This window comes from Peromyscus eremicus, chromosome 6, assembly GCF_949786415.1.
Source record: "Peromyscus eremicus chromosome 6, PerEre_H2_v1, whole genome shotgun sequence".
NCBI lineage: Eukaryota > Metazoa > Chordata > Mammalia > Rodentia > Cricetidae > Peromyscus > Peromyscus eremicus.
Window position 1 is genome coordinate 83,532,260 of NC_081421.1, and position 15,634 is coordinate 83,547,893.

Below are 15,634 nucleotides of genomic sequence, written 5' to 3' on the forward strand. Positions count from 1 at the left end.
CAGTGTTGACTTAGAAAGTTAGTCCTCTGCCACCCGTTGACAATCATATATGTGAGATGAGTCTTCTTGAACCAGTGTTTCTCACCAAGAGGCTATGAAGTGTGGTTTAAGCACATGTACATTGTGCTGTGTATTGTCCTAATCTAGAATGCAACTCAGCATATTTTCTTCTTAAGAACTCACATTTTTGCTGAGACATTAACAAGCAGATGGAAGCAGTGAGCATTGGATGAAAAACAGCAGAAGTTTGCACGCAGGGTGTTGAAAGGTAGTGGAGAGGAGCGGCAGACCTACATTTTAGATGCAGGGCAGGTGAGGGTGAGTATGAGCTGGTGTTGGTGGAATTCCTATGTCTGAGAATGTTCACATAAACTCACAGAGATCAGTCTGAAAAAAAATCAGATAGCTGAGATACTAAGTTCTGACATGTTTTCTTTTCAGTGTCTCACTAGGTTTCATTGATCCTTTTCTGTTTAATGATTGCTCCTAATTTGTGTCTAGCCATTCTGATTTGATAATATCTATGCTTGTCATTCCTCCACCTCTTCTTTGCTTGTTCTCCTTTCTATTACTCTCCCTTTTACAGGTAGAGTTGACAGATGAATCTGCCTTTGATCTTGTTTTAGTTTGCTTTCGGTTGTAACAATAAACAACATAACCAAAAGCAACTTGGGGAGGGAAAATTCAGGTGACAGTTCATCATCAAGAGAAGCCAAGACAGCAGCTCAAGGCGGGAACCCGGAAATAGGAACTGAAGTGGAGACCACTGAGGAACACTGCTTACTGGCCTTCTCCCTCTGTCTTGCACAGCTTAGTTTATTATACAACCCAGGACCACCTGCATAGGGTTGGCATTGCCCACATTGAGCAGAGCCTTCCTATGTCATTCAGAAAACTAGAAAGTGCTCCCACCAACATGCGCATAGCAATCAGATCGGAGATAGTCGCTCAGGTGAGGTTCTGTCTTCCCATGTATGTCTATCATGTTGACAGAAACTAACCAGCATAGGTTATTTGTAGACTTTCTCTGCTGTGCCTCTATAGGTTATACCTTCTGCCTGTGTGATTTCAAGTGGCTTTGTGCTGATTATCATATTTGTAGGACTTGTTTTAAGTGGGTTCATGTTCACTGGATCAACTGCAGCCTCTGTGCATTCATGTATGAGTTCACCATATACCAACTCTAGCACAGCTGAACGCCCTTCATCCAAAATTAAATATGCCCTACTTCTTACATGCATGGTTTGCAATTGTATGATTATTCATATTGGTTTATAATCTAAAAATCTCTATGCTATTCTTAAACTTCTCTTCTTTCTACTTCCACCACATTACTAAAGAAAAAAGTCAGGTCTGCCTCCATATTTCAATCAGCAGTACCTTGTTCATTCTTTGCCCTATTCCTCTTTTCTTTCTGTTTTCTTTTTTTTCTATTCAGTGTTATAGAATTGTATTCCTTTCCCTCTTCTTTTCTGGTAGATGTTAACTGTACCTGTTCCAGGGCTTCAAGAGGGCAATTTCATTCTTAAATCTCTCACACTAGAGATGGTTCTTAACTCCATTTGAAAATGTTTCCTGTCTTCCTCCCTAAAACAATAACACAGGGACTAATACCAGCAACAGTCTTGATCATCTTCCCATTCCACATTAAATTTTATTGTCCTTCTCTCTGCTCCTCCTTAGTTCCCTTTTAGTCCCTTGCTTACAGTGAAAAGCCAGTCAGTATGTTTTCTGCTGTGTGTGATTTTATGTATGATTGACACTTGATAATCACCTTTTCTTCTTTTTTGGTAAAGAAATGAAGAGATGTCAGTGACAAAGCTTCCACAGGTAACGTATGCAGTCGGAACAGAGAAATATTACCTTGTTTGTAGCATTATTCAAAGAGCTGTCAAAAGCAAATTGAACTTCCACGCCCTACTCATGTCCTAAATGTTCAGTTTCAGTGAAATGGATGGAGAAAAGAACTGCAGAGTATCCATAATTGTGGTTCCTATTTATTCCCAACGTCCTCAATCTTATCTATTGTTTTCCCATTCAGTCCCATGACAGTGTTAAAGTGACTTCTATCAGAATCATTGATGGGGAAAAATGGAAACACTATATACAGTCTTCATAAAAAGGCACACAACTTTAACTCAACTGTAACCTAGGACAGGAGAGTTGGCGAGCCGTGGGTGCACTTTCAACCTGCCCCTCTATCTCCATCTTAGTCAGTGCCACGCATCCACTTCTTTGGAATCAAGTGACTCTCCACTCACTAAGGTTAAAAAACAAACCAAAACAAACCAATCAAGATAGCAAAATTTATAACAAGGAAAGATTCATCCTGGTATTTTCTCCAAACTACAAGTTTCTTTCCTTTTTCAGTATCTATAATTTGTCTTCCGAGAACAGAGGAAATAGTCTTAGTATAAACCACTTAATAATCAGAATGCATTGGTTCTATTTTTTCTATACTGCAAGAAAGAGGGCAATTTTGATTTGCATGAGGTTTCATGAGATGTCAAGCCCATTTGACTAAGAATTTTTGTTGAAATGTGCTATTTTATAGGATGATATGATGTTCTCCTTTTGATCGGAATATACATGATGATGTAAGAGTTAAATTTAAAATAAGGAACATATTTTAAAACTGAATATTAAAGTGGTAATATGGGTGGCATATGGATTCAACAAAAATCTTCAAGATGAGATAGGAAAACATTGATTAAGTGAGACAAGTCTGACCACTGTGGCCTAACTTCCTTGACTGTGAATTCTAGCTGGAGGCTTAACATAAACAATTACAAAATCTTAGTAATTATTCTGTATTTTTCCCCAGCAATTACTTTTTTTTTCTGCTCTTTAGTTTCCTTAACCAAGTTCTTATAAACAGAAACAACACACCTGCCTCCATTGTAGTTCTTAGCACTTAGCTTCCAGCAAAGAATCCAATTAAGGCAGAGGTATACTGTGCATAGGATTTCTCCTTCCAAACCCGTGTGTTGCTCATGAGAACTGGGTCTAGTGCCATGTTGCCTACTGTGCACACAGCCACACTAATGTCATTTTCCCTATCATGGAGAGGAGAGTGAGCCCAGGAAGAACTTTCTCCAGAATTCCTCTTTGGATACATCCAATTTAGAGTTTGCCAAGTAGAAATACTAGCAAAAGATTTGGAAGGCAAAGATTTTTCTCCATATGCATACATGTAATATTTATATTTACATATGTATATACATACATGCAACAGGTCTAATCAAAGAAAAAAGAGGCCACCAGTTTTGAGAGGGAATTGGGGGACTATTGGAAGAGGTGAGAAAGAGGGACATGAGAGTGGGTGCAGGAAGGAAAGGGGGTGGTTTAATTAATCAGTTAAATGTTAAAAAATTAAGAATTATGAACATCTAAAAATTTTACCTGGTATCCTGTCCTCTTATAACTGTTTCTCCATAGTAACTGCTTATTATTTAAGCACTAGGACACAGCCCACTTTTCAGAAAACATGACGTGTCTCATCTGTCCATATTAGAGATTATTTTTCTCCTTCCCCCACCTTATGCTTTGCAAAGTTACTTCACTTCTTTCCTTCCTTTCTTCTTCTCTTTCTCCCTTTCTCCTTTGCCTCTTCTGTGTTTGTCTTTATGTTGCGTCTTTCCTCTTCTCTTTCCCACCAATGGTCCTTCCTTCCCTTTTCCTTCCTCCTTCCCTTCCTCCTCCTTCCCTTTCTCCCTCCCTTCCTGTTTTCTCATTTTCCTTCTGCAAACACCTATGGAGTCTACTGAGCACTGATCTTGTTTACTTAGTAATCATTTATATACAATTACCTACCCCAAAGTCATCAGCATGAAATGCTAGTTGTTTATTGTACTCATGCTTTTTGTCAAGCATTTGGGGCAGGACACTAACTTGTGCCTCTCATAGTTGTCAAAGCCACTTCTGAGATGACTGAGATGTTTAAACAATCTGGAGACTTCGTTGCTTATACATCCTATCTCTGAAACACTGCTGTGTGTTCAAATTATCAGACAGATGACAGTTAGGGAAGATATAAGCAAATTGACTTGATTTCACGATGAGGAAAAGTTAAAGAATTTTAGAACTATGTTAAAAATTACCAAATCTAAAGAAGATCTATGTATGAAAAGGATAAATAGGCTCTAAGAAAATGGCTCAATGAATAAAATGTTTATTAGGCAAGTATGGGTACCTGAATTTGAATACTTCTACCCACATAAAAGTCAAGCATCAGAGTTCACTGTAAATTAGTGCTGTTTGTCAGAAACAGGAAGTTCTTAGGGGTTTCTGGTTAATGACTCAGCAAGTTTCAGATTTAGTGAGAGCCCTTGTCTCAATGCCCTTTATAAAGTTTCTGCTACCATGAACTAGTGACACTTTAACTTTTGCAACAAGTTAGTTATTCTCAAACTGATCATATCTAAACTTGTACTGTGCAGATGGCTGCAGCACTGAATATCCTATGACTGGATACTATGAGTCCAAGATTGAGGAGCTGACAGTTGATGCAGCTGCAAGGCCAGTGTAGTTAACTATTGATGAAGATCCCATGACTCTCTTGCAGCTACTTGCCAGCACAGATGTACTTTTGCTTTACAGTTTGGGAGAAAGTGTCTTCTTATTTTATATCTGTGAATTTTTGTCTGCATGAATGAATGTGCATTATGTGCATGACTGGTACCTGTGGAGACCAAAAGAGTGTATCAACTCCCCTAGAATGGAGTTGCAGTAGGTTGTGAGCTTCCATGTGGGTGCCATGAATCAAATCTGGATCCTTTACAAAAGAATTACAGTATTTCACAAAATGCCTTATACCTACTAGGATTTTCACAAAAATCAATTGAGTTGGGTTTCCATCACTAAAAATAACAATTTTTTCAATCTTTCATGAGAAGAGCTCCACTGTCAGTTTTATAGACTGTTAAACAGTACTGTACACATATTATAAATAGTGTATCTCAGATGTTTTACAGTTTATTGCAAATTCAGTTCAGCACATGTACTGAACCCTTTTATGATGATAATTGTGAGACTGATAGACATGGATCCTGCTATCCTCAAACAGATGACATGGAGGGTGGTGCAAATAATAGAGCATGTAATTATTTTCTATTAAGTTAATACAGTTCAGTAGGAAGAAATGTGATGTGGCCACTGACCTGAACATAGACAGGAAATGTGTCCAGAACTAGATGGCTTCACGGCTAGGGCTGGGAAGAGACAAAGGAGTCAGCCATGTGAAGTGAAAAATGAAAACACAGTGTTCTAGACAGTGTTGAATGACTTTTTTCATTAATAAAATGGAGCTGAGGACTCATGAAGCTATTGAGTTCTGTAAGGAACTTGGAAAAGAGTATGCAGTAACAAGAAATAAGATCTAAGAAGGACCCAAGATAAATTTAAAACCTTCAAATACGATTAACCTTCATGTTGAGATAAGTGGAGACTTGCTGATGGACTATAAGCAGTGAGCTGTCTAATGAAATTATGTTTAGACACAGAATAAATTGTGAAAGAGGCAATTTGTAGAGATGTTAAAAGGCTGAGAAGTGGCCTAAATTTTATAAGCAACAGTGAAGACATAGAAAACCAGATTAGTTAAAAACATAGTCCCAGGGTCAAAAGAACTTGCTGACTGAATTTGTGGTGTGAGAAAGTAAAGAAGCAGGAGTAGTAGATTTCAGAGTTGGCCCACTGCATGTATGGCGGTATCATTCATTCATAACCATCCTGGAAGAATAATAGTCCCAGATAAAGGAAAGGAATTCTAGGGGAATGGTTGACAAAATACTGAAACCACAAAAGTGTTTATGTTTTCGTGCCTAAAATAGACTTTGCAGATACAATTAAATCATTCTGTAAGAAATATATTCAACAAGAAAGAATGTCTTATAGAATCTGCATACAATCATAGATGAGGATTCTGGAAGGGAAGAGTGTGAGGATATTGAGTAGCCCAAAAAGGAGATATGACAGATAAACAGAAGACAAACAGATGCTCAAGTGAACTGAGAAAAAATCTAAAGAGTGGAAGAATCAAGCAAGAAAACATTTCTTGGTTTTAGCATTATCATCCTCCAGAATCATGCCACAATAAATACATTTCTAATATTCTAAGCTTTAACATTTGTAATTTTTACCATAACATTATAAAAAATAACACAGGTATGATGTGTTTTAAGCTCTATGGGACATAGGTCAAAGGTCTGGTAGGCTGTTGCACACATAGGTGTCAAGCTCAAGAAAGTGGGCTGATGACTTAGAGTGAAGCATTGTTAACAGAGAAGGGCATCAGATGCCAGGATGTTGGATGAGGATGTGAAACGAAGTGCTCCTTATGCAGAACTCAGGGGAATCCAACCGTCCAGAAGTTGACATTAACCAACTGAACTACCAAGTAGCCCTCAGAAGAAAAGAAGAAAGAGAGTGAGAGACAGGAAAGCATAGGTAGAATGTATCGTGACTATATGGGTTTGTTCATAACATCAAATGTTACTAGGAGAAATTAACCAAAATGAGTTCAGGTGAAATAAACATGCAGATATGCCAATAGAAATGGAAGGCATTGTAGAGGGAGAATTTAAAGGGAAAGAAGAAAAGGTATGTTGTGATCAGTTGGTTTGTAGGAAGTAGTACTGAGTAGAACTGGAGAGGCAAAGATCACTCCTGAGACCACAGACCATTGCCTTTTTACTGGGATGGGAGTAAAAATATGAATAATAATAAATAAATAAAGAATAATACCTTAAAACTAAAGAACAATAATTCCTCATTCTCACCTTTTAAAATCCTTATGATGGCTTCTGTTTGGGTAAAGTTGAATGCATAGGATAATGCATAACTAGTTTATAGAGGCTTCTAATTTAAGTACGCAAAGAAAAGTAATGCTACATTATAAATGCAATGACTACTGGTCTGGGGGTTGTGACAAAATATCTGAGAAAAGCAACTAAAGGAGGGTTTGTTTTGACTCACCGTTTGAGGGTGAAGTTCTTCCTCATGGAGAAGTTACGGAGTCAGGAGCCTGAGGCAGCTGATTGCATCCCATCTACAGTCAGGGAGCATAATGAGATGAATGCTGATACTCAGCTGCCTCTCTCCTTTCTATTCGACCCCAGACCATGGGGTGCTACTGGCACAGTCAAAGTGGGTATTCCCTCCTCAATTATCTATTTTAGAAACTATGTCGTAGACAACTCCAGGGTGCTGTTTCTACGATGATTCTAAATTCCATAAAGTTGATAAGCAAGATTAACCATCAGCACAGGGAAAGAAAATTGGAGAAATAATGGAGATAAAGTTCTTAAAACAGTGGAACACTTTAAAATTACACGATTCTATTCTAGATGAGATCAATCATGCTATGAAAAATCGTAGTACAACACACAAACTTGTACTTACATGTATATGCAAACATATACACACAGAATATAAATCAGAAGCCAAACACAAATGGGGTTCACTAACCTTAACAGGAAAACAGACCTTAAACAATAATATAATTCTGAGTGAACTAAATGATGAGAGTTTTATACTAACGGCAAATGTTCTGTCCTAGAAAAATCAAGATCAGTCAGTTCTTCATCAAATATACATCAGCTCCTCTCTATGTACCAGGAAGTTTGTCAAATTAAAAAAGGTAAAACACCAAAAATAGAGGTTATGAGTGTCTCTATGTTTATCATTTAGCTTCCACTGAAATTACGATTGAGGATAATCTTCACCACATTCTAGTTGTATGAGGAAATATTTTAAAATTGATTTAAATGATGTTACAAGGAAACACAAATATACACACACAGAGACAACATTTTAGATTACACAAAAGATAACTAGATGCCTAAAATACAGATAATTTTGCTTACATGCAAAAAGCTGAGAAAATGTGTTCATCTACCCATCAAGATATTTATATAGACAAGTAACTATTAGCATGTAGATATGTATGTAGGAAACCACGTATGACCTCTATACATACAGTAGAAATTGGGTAGCTAATTTTTCTAATACAAACTTAACCTTTTATAAAAATTGCATTTAATTCATCCACATATTATACAAAGGAGAAACTAACCTGTAAAATAGACTGTCAAGCACCAGAGAGTAAATTGGTTTGTTCTGTAATTCCAGTAAAGTGCACTTGGGAGAAATGAAATGAAAGCATTTAGGAAGGTGGATGATAATGGGGGGATGTTGGCAGCATGATCGGGAAAGCATTGAAGCATAGCTAAAGAGAAGATTCAGCTGCTCTCTAGCATGAAAAAATAGATAGTCATCAAAAGTTGAGTTTTTAGGCCCTGGCAAAGGATTCACTGAATCTGAAAAATACAGTTGCAATGTGTAAATAGGTGAATTTTAATAATAACAATCAATTGAAGAGAATTAAAATCATCATTTGGATGGCCAATCAAAACTGTGAGAAAATATAGTTCACAGAATTTAGCAATTTTTTTTTTCCGAGACAGGGTTTCTCTGTGTAGCTTTGCGCCTTTTCCTGGAACTCACTTGGTAGCCCAGGCTGGCCTCGAACTCACAGAGATCCGCCTGGCTCTGCCTCCCGAGTGCTGGGATTAAAGGCGTGTGCCACCACCGCCCGGCTAGAATTTAGCAATTTTTAGGTACTGGGTTGAAGTTCATATTATGAATAAAAAATAAACACAAAATAAAACAAACTCATTTAAAGGCAAAAATGAGTATATATATATATATGTATATCCATATAGCAGTATAATTGTAGCCAGAAGTTTTCTTCAGTCCCGCAGAATCTCTCCCACGTAAGCCCCATAGCCGCTTGGTCCCAAATAAACACACACAGGCTTAATATTATTTTTAAACTATGGCCATGGTAGGCTTCTTGTTAGCTAGCTCTTATATCTTAAATTAACCCATTTCTATACATCTATTCTTTGCCATGTGACTTGGGGCTTACCAGTAGTTTTACATCTTGCTTCTCCTGGCGGCATCTAGCAGCATCTGCTCTGCTCTTTCTCCTTCCTCCCTCTCTAGTTAGAATGTCCCACCTAACCTTATTCTGCCTCACCATTGGGCAAGCAGCTTTATTTATCAACCAATCAGAGGAATACATATTCACAGCATACAGAATGACATCGTGCATCATTTCCCCTTTTCTTTGTATTTAAAAGGAAGGTTTTAACTTTAATATAGTAAAATTACATATAATGAAACAGTTATTAAGCAAGAACTATACTTATAATATCTAGTCTATTTGTATTTGGCAAAATTAAAGATGTCCTGTCTATCCTATATTTGTGAGTCTAAGTTTTCATATCTACCTTATCTTTTATCATAACCAAGGAAAACCATAATTATAACCACCTAGTCTTCAACTGCACCAAAGACCCCAGAAGATTACAATATTATCTAAGTAGACAGGAAGAGCATTATAAGCAACTTCTAAAAATCTAGAATAACAGAAACAGCTGTCTGCCGGGATAGTCATCCATAGTTTCTCTGCAACATTGCGGCATCCATCTTCAGCCCATAGATCTAGAGTCTCTCAGTCACTTTTATCTGTGTCCTGTAGAATGTCTGGCAGTTTCTTTGGTGAAGCAGGAACCCAAAGGACCATCTCACCTTGCAAAGTTCATTGGTCACCTGCTTACGGGTCCTGCATGTCCAGTTTACACAACATTTTGTCAAGCAGTCCAGGCAAGAACAGTTTCTTGCCCAAATGGCTAACTTTTGCCATGAAAAAGATAAACTCCATGTGGAGTATATTCAGTACCCATCATCTTCCTTGAAATAATTGGTGCTGTCTGGAGCAGATGTGTTTCATTGTCCAGAAAACTCTAAGTTTTTAAAACATTTTAAATGTCATATTCTGTACATCTTTGAAGTATTTGAAGATTACCTACCTAATTGAATTACATCTATATATACCTAAAAAACTTAACATGACTATAAGTTTGACTATCATAGAAGACTAATTATTAATCTGTATTTTTAATTATCCATTACAATTTAAATGAGCTGCACAAACATAATACCTTAAACAAGAGTAGAAATATACATATAGTATAAAAAAATTAACTTTAAATTTGTATCAATAAACTAAAATCTATAACAATTTAAAACAAGTTGCTTTTTAAAAGTAGATTCAATAATCTACCCTTTTATTCTATCATATCAATATCCTATATTTTTATATCATATCACCATTTCTTCTTTTAGAAAGAGATTGACTATAACCGATAACAATTTGCAACCAACAACCTAAACAAAGACAAACATCCATAATCCATGTTTTTGGGGAATGGGGGCATAGTTTTTAGGCTACTTCCTGCTGATAAGGGGTGATGTATTCTTATGGGGATCCTGAGAAAATTAAAAATTATGATCAAGTCTTGACTAGAATAGTCTGTGATGTTGTAATATTTGAGCCAGTTACCTTGAAGCTGTTTGGATATTGGATCATTTGGGCCTCTCAGGGGGGCTTCCTTGATCAAACCATATTAACTTGGAAGCAATCCATAGGTTCTCATCTTGTGTGGAAACAAAAGCAGAACCTCTTTTCCAAAGTAACATGTCCTTAGACATAAACTTTGAAGTCCAGATACCTTTAAAAAAAAATATATATATATATATATATATATATACATATACATATATATATGTATATATATAGGCTTAATTCAGCAGCTTTTACAATCAATTGTCTTTCTGCAGTTAAAAATCCCAAACAAAACATAATCCAGACTTTCTGTGTAATTTCCATCTTTATGTGGCTTATTCTTTATATTACTTTTAGTTTTCTTTAAAGACTTTATTTTTTAAAACTTTCTATTTCTTTATATAACTGTCTATATTTCTTTTCCTCTCTCTTCCAAGCCTACATATATTTTTATAGTATTGTAAACTGTTTAGAGGTTTACTTCACCTGAATCTGTTTTATTGTTAATCTATTGCTTTAAATTACAGTATGGATAATACTGAAGTGGCAGCTTTGATTCTGCCCATCTCGGCTTTTCAACATGGTAGAAATAATTCACCATGAGCTCTGGGAATCATGGTCTCCACTGACTTTGGGAGGCAGTGTGTTTATACTTCCATCCAGCAGCGTGTAGCCCAGAAACTTTTTTTTTGTCTGTACTAGCAAAAGCTAAATCCATTATGCAGTGTACTGCACAGCTTGGAGATGCCTCTGTCTACCTCAGCGGGAATCCACCATGCTGTAGGTCAAGCCCACATACCTCAAACCCACCATAATGTAGCTCAAGCCTGCAGGCTGTGGCTGGCCTGAGAGACACGGTAAGACGCTGTTTTAGCTCTGTTTTAATATTCTTTTTTTTTTTTTATTTTAACTCGAGCCAACCCATTGGGTGCCATTTGTAGCCAGAAGTTTTCTCTCATCCTGCAGAATCTCTTCCACACAAGCCCCACAGCCACTTGGCCCCAAATAAACACACACAGGCTTATATTATTTTTAAACTATGGCCATTGTAGGCTTCTTGTTAGCCAGCTCTTATATCTTAAATTAATCCATTTCTATAAATCTACACTTTGTCACATGGCTTGTGGCTTACTGGTACTTTTACATATTGCTTCTCCTGGAGGCATCTAGCGGCATCTACTTCGTTCTGTCTTTCTCCTTCCTCCTTCTCTAGTTAGAATGTCCTGCCTAACCTTATTCTGCCTCACCATAGGGCAAACAGCTTTATTTATCAACCAATCATAACAACACATATTCACAGCATACAGAACGACATTACCCATCATAAAATTCTACAGAAGTTAATCATGTCTTTTAACTCTTAAAAACACTGTAAATATAATAAGACCCTTGTGACTAACATTATAACATTAGAATATTTAAAGGGAATCTTTTTAATGTTTTATAAAACCTTACAAAAATATTCTTGTGACTGACCTCATGGTGCTAGCACTGTGAAATACTTTGTTCAGCCAATAATTCCAACTAAAATTTATTTTGTAAATTTTTAAAGTAACTTAGGTGAAACCTATCCCTAAACTTAAAGTTTTTAGGAAGACAGAAAAACATTTCTGTCACGTTAGTCTTGATGCTCTCAACAATGGCCTTTTGCACAGGAAGAGGAAATGAGCAGGTGTCAGGAGTGCTATAATCAGATATGGGTTTTGAAGAAAAAAACAAAAAAAAAAAAAACCCATTGTCCCTGAGAAATAATGACCACAAGCCCTGACTGGGCTCATGCCTGGAAGGGAGACTTCAGATAATGAGCTGTAATCCAGGAGTACCTGCTCAGTTGTGTCAATGAGGTAGGTGACAAGATCGCCTTTAGCCTACTTGAATGTAAGTTCTGTACTTTAAACTAGGTCAGATATATTATTTCAATTTAAAATAAGAAGCCCTCAAGCTGGCACTATTCCGGAACAGGGCTTTTTGGAAATACTTGGCGTGTAGACATGTTTCTCATGGCTTGTGTAATGGTCAGCCTTGACCTCCATTACCCACCACTATCCAGTGGCTCACAGTCAAGCATCATCCCCAGTTTCTCCCTAAGAGCATCTGAGTGCTGCTTATTTTCCTGACGCAATAATAAAGGTCATCATGAGCCACATTCTGGAAGTAGTAATACTTTTTTAATACAAGGAAATATATTTTGTGTGTGTACCAAAGACTCTAAGGTTAAGAGTGGATGTCAAGAGACAAAGGATTTAAAACCTGTAGATAATCACCACTGGATTTAACCTCCCTTGATTATTTTACAGAGCATTTGATGTGCCCCAACTTAATTTTAATCATGATGTGTCCAGGTGGCAGAATTACAGGTGCCTTCCATTAGTCCTCAGTGTCTTTCTTCTTTTCTTTTTCTCTGAACTAGGAATTGCTGAGCTGTTGCTTGGCTCTTCCCTGGAAAACAGTTCTTCCTTATTGGGCTTCTTTTTATCCTTCCTTTTCTTCTTTACAGATGGCTCTTCTTCCACTACCTGTACTTCCTGCTCTGCAGCATCCCCCTTCATCTCCTTCTGTACTTCAGCTCTAAGTTTAATCTTGGCTTTTTTTTCTTTCTTTTCAGTAATTTCATCCTCTTTATTTACCTCTTCTATTTTGAATTTTTTTAGAACAAGTTGGAAGTGTAGCGTCAGCAGAGGGATCATAAGTCTTCACTTTTGTGTTTTTACTTTTCTGCTTTTGCTAATGCCTTTCCTGTTGAGCTTATTTTTCTTATAAAAATGTTGAATGCTTCATGAATTTGTGTATCATCCTTGTGCCAGGGCCATGCTAATCTTCACTGTATCATTCCAATTTTAGTATATATGCTGCTGAAGTGAGCACATAAGTAATATTATAAAGCCATTCTATTTCAGCAAGCATTAAAACATGAATAATATAATAGAAGATATATATTTTAAAATGCTACTTGCTGTTATCTTATATTTCCACTACAGACTGGAATAGTTTATTCCTTATTATTTAAATGCAAGGCTAAGTTAATCAGAATTTTTTCTAAGTTTTTATTCACACTAAATTTACCACATATTTTTGCTTTTAAGTAATTTTTTTTAATCTGTGCCAAAAAGAAATACTTTCCTCATATGTGAAAAGTTATGATGCTGTAGACTCATTTGGATGCTCTTTTTTGCTTTACTAAATGACCTATAAATGGGAAGATCCATAGTGTCAAAAATACCTTAGAAGCTAGTTCACAAAATGAAACCCTTAAGGAATTGATGTCTTAAAGTAGAAGTGTATCTATGAATCGTCATAACAGCCAGCATGGCATCATAACCCTATGTATGCAGTAGTGGTATGCATACGTTGGCAGTAACCAATAACTCTCTAAATGAATTTAAGCCCTGATCAACATACACACACACACACACACACACACACACACACACACACACACACATGCACACACACACACAAAGACACCTGTTACTGGAGACCTGACCAACTACACAGGGCTAGAGGAGAACCTCCAACCACTGCTTTACTAAGCCAGCATAATCCCTAACTATACTCTGAATATTTGTCCTTACCCCAAGTGTGTAAGGAGTGTGTGTGAGAACCAAGTGTCGTTTTCCCTCTTCATCAAGGACACTTTGTAACAGACAGAGACCATTGTGAAAAAAAAAAACACAAAAAATCAAAACGCAGAGTTTTGCTGCCTAGTCCCACTTGAAAAATTTTCAATATAACTCCCACATCTATGGCTCAGAGATTGCTGGGGGAGAAGAGACAAAAAGATTATAAAATCCAGAGAAACAAGGAATTTGCTGTAAGATTGTGTCTTCTAGGAGTGTTAGAAGATATATCCATAAAGTCTCATCAACATGACTGCCAAAGCATGAGCTGAACAAGGACTACAACAGACATGCCACATTGTGCAGGAGAAAGCATCAACCCCCAACACAAAGGACTACAGGCAACTAAGGGATGCTACCAGGAGAAATAGTTTTCCCTAGGAAAGAGAACACCAATTGGTTATCCAGTACAAAATGGTCAGCCCTAGAAACATACATACAGGTAACATTACACAGACTGAGCAGTATGTACTTATGTACTTAGGGGTGTGTGTGTATGCGTATGTATTTGTGTGTGTGTGTGTGTGTGTGTGTGTGCGTGTGTAAATGATTATTTTGAAAAGGCCATAAATTAGGAAGAGAGCAAGGAGAGTTATATTGGGAGGGAGTGAAGAGAGGGATGGGAAAGGGAAGTTATGTAATATATATATATATATATATATATATATATATATATATATAATCTCCAAAAATAAAATAAATACTTTAAAAGAGAAAGAAGTGTCACTTAAAAATAGATTTTTTAGATATCTGTCTTCTAGGTAGAAGCATTTGAATTCTATAGTGTCATTTCAAATTTTTTTTTCTGTGAAATTTATTGCACTTTGTTTAAATTTGTCCTTACTTTCAATTAACTGCTTAAGAACAACACATTCACTTACTTGTACTTAAAAAGAGGTCTACTTCTGTTCCTCTTTTGCTCAACAACAAAACCCCAAAGTTACACTTTAACAATATTTTGCAGTTGCAGGCATTTATAGGTTTTTCATCATTTTTCTGGATAATCTTTTAGTGCACTGTGACTATGGGTGTGACCAAAAAATTAATATATTTAAGAAGTGCAAAATGACAAAAAATCAACTGTATCAGTGCAGTGACTTCTGTACAAGATCTGGACTTACTGGGTGATTACTGTAAAGATAGTTATAGTGTTAATAACACAATGTACCTTGGAAATGCAAGTCATCAGAGTTAGTCAAGCATTTTTAAATATATTCACCAGGATATAAAAACAAGATCAAATTCTTTGATCTAAAGCTCTGAAAGGTGTTCTGGCATCTTGTCTCAGCATTGAAAACAGCAGGGTTAACTAGAGGCTGGACAAAAATATTTCATAATTTCCCCCCACCCCACAGTTTCCACCAGGGCACTATCAAAGCCATACTTGACACTGTGTTATCACTACTGTAAAGACCCACTGAAAAGGGACAGAAATCCTTTCATAAATGCCCAGTGACTTCCAGTTTAACCCTTTGTCAAGTGGGCCTCTGTTGTATAATGCGATTGAATCGTATTAAACATAGCAAAGAATCCATAGGAAGACTTACCAGCTTGTAAATTCAAATAGTTGGTTAAATTTATTCTCAATTGCTTTTGATGGAAAGCT

The 15,634-nt window shown here is 36.7% G+C and overlaps 1 non-coding gene across 1 annotated transcript; it reads right to left on the bottom strand.

Moving 5' to 3' along the window:
• Positions 1-13,169: 13,169 nt before the first annotated feature.
• LOC131913998 (U6 spliceosomal RNA) lies at positions 13,170-13,276 on the bottom strand. The gene has a single exon (XR_009380059.1). It is a non-coding gene; the product is annotated as a U6 spliceosomal RNA (small nuclear RNA).
• Positions 13,277-15,634: the final 2,358 nt, after the last annotated feature.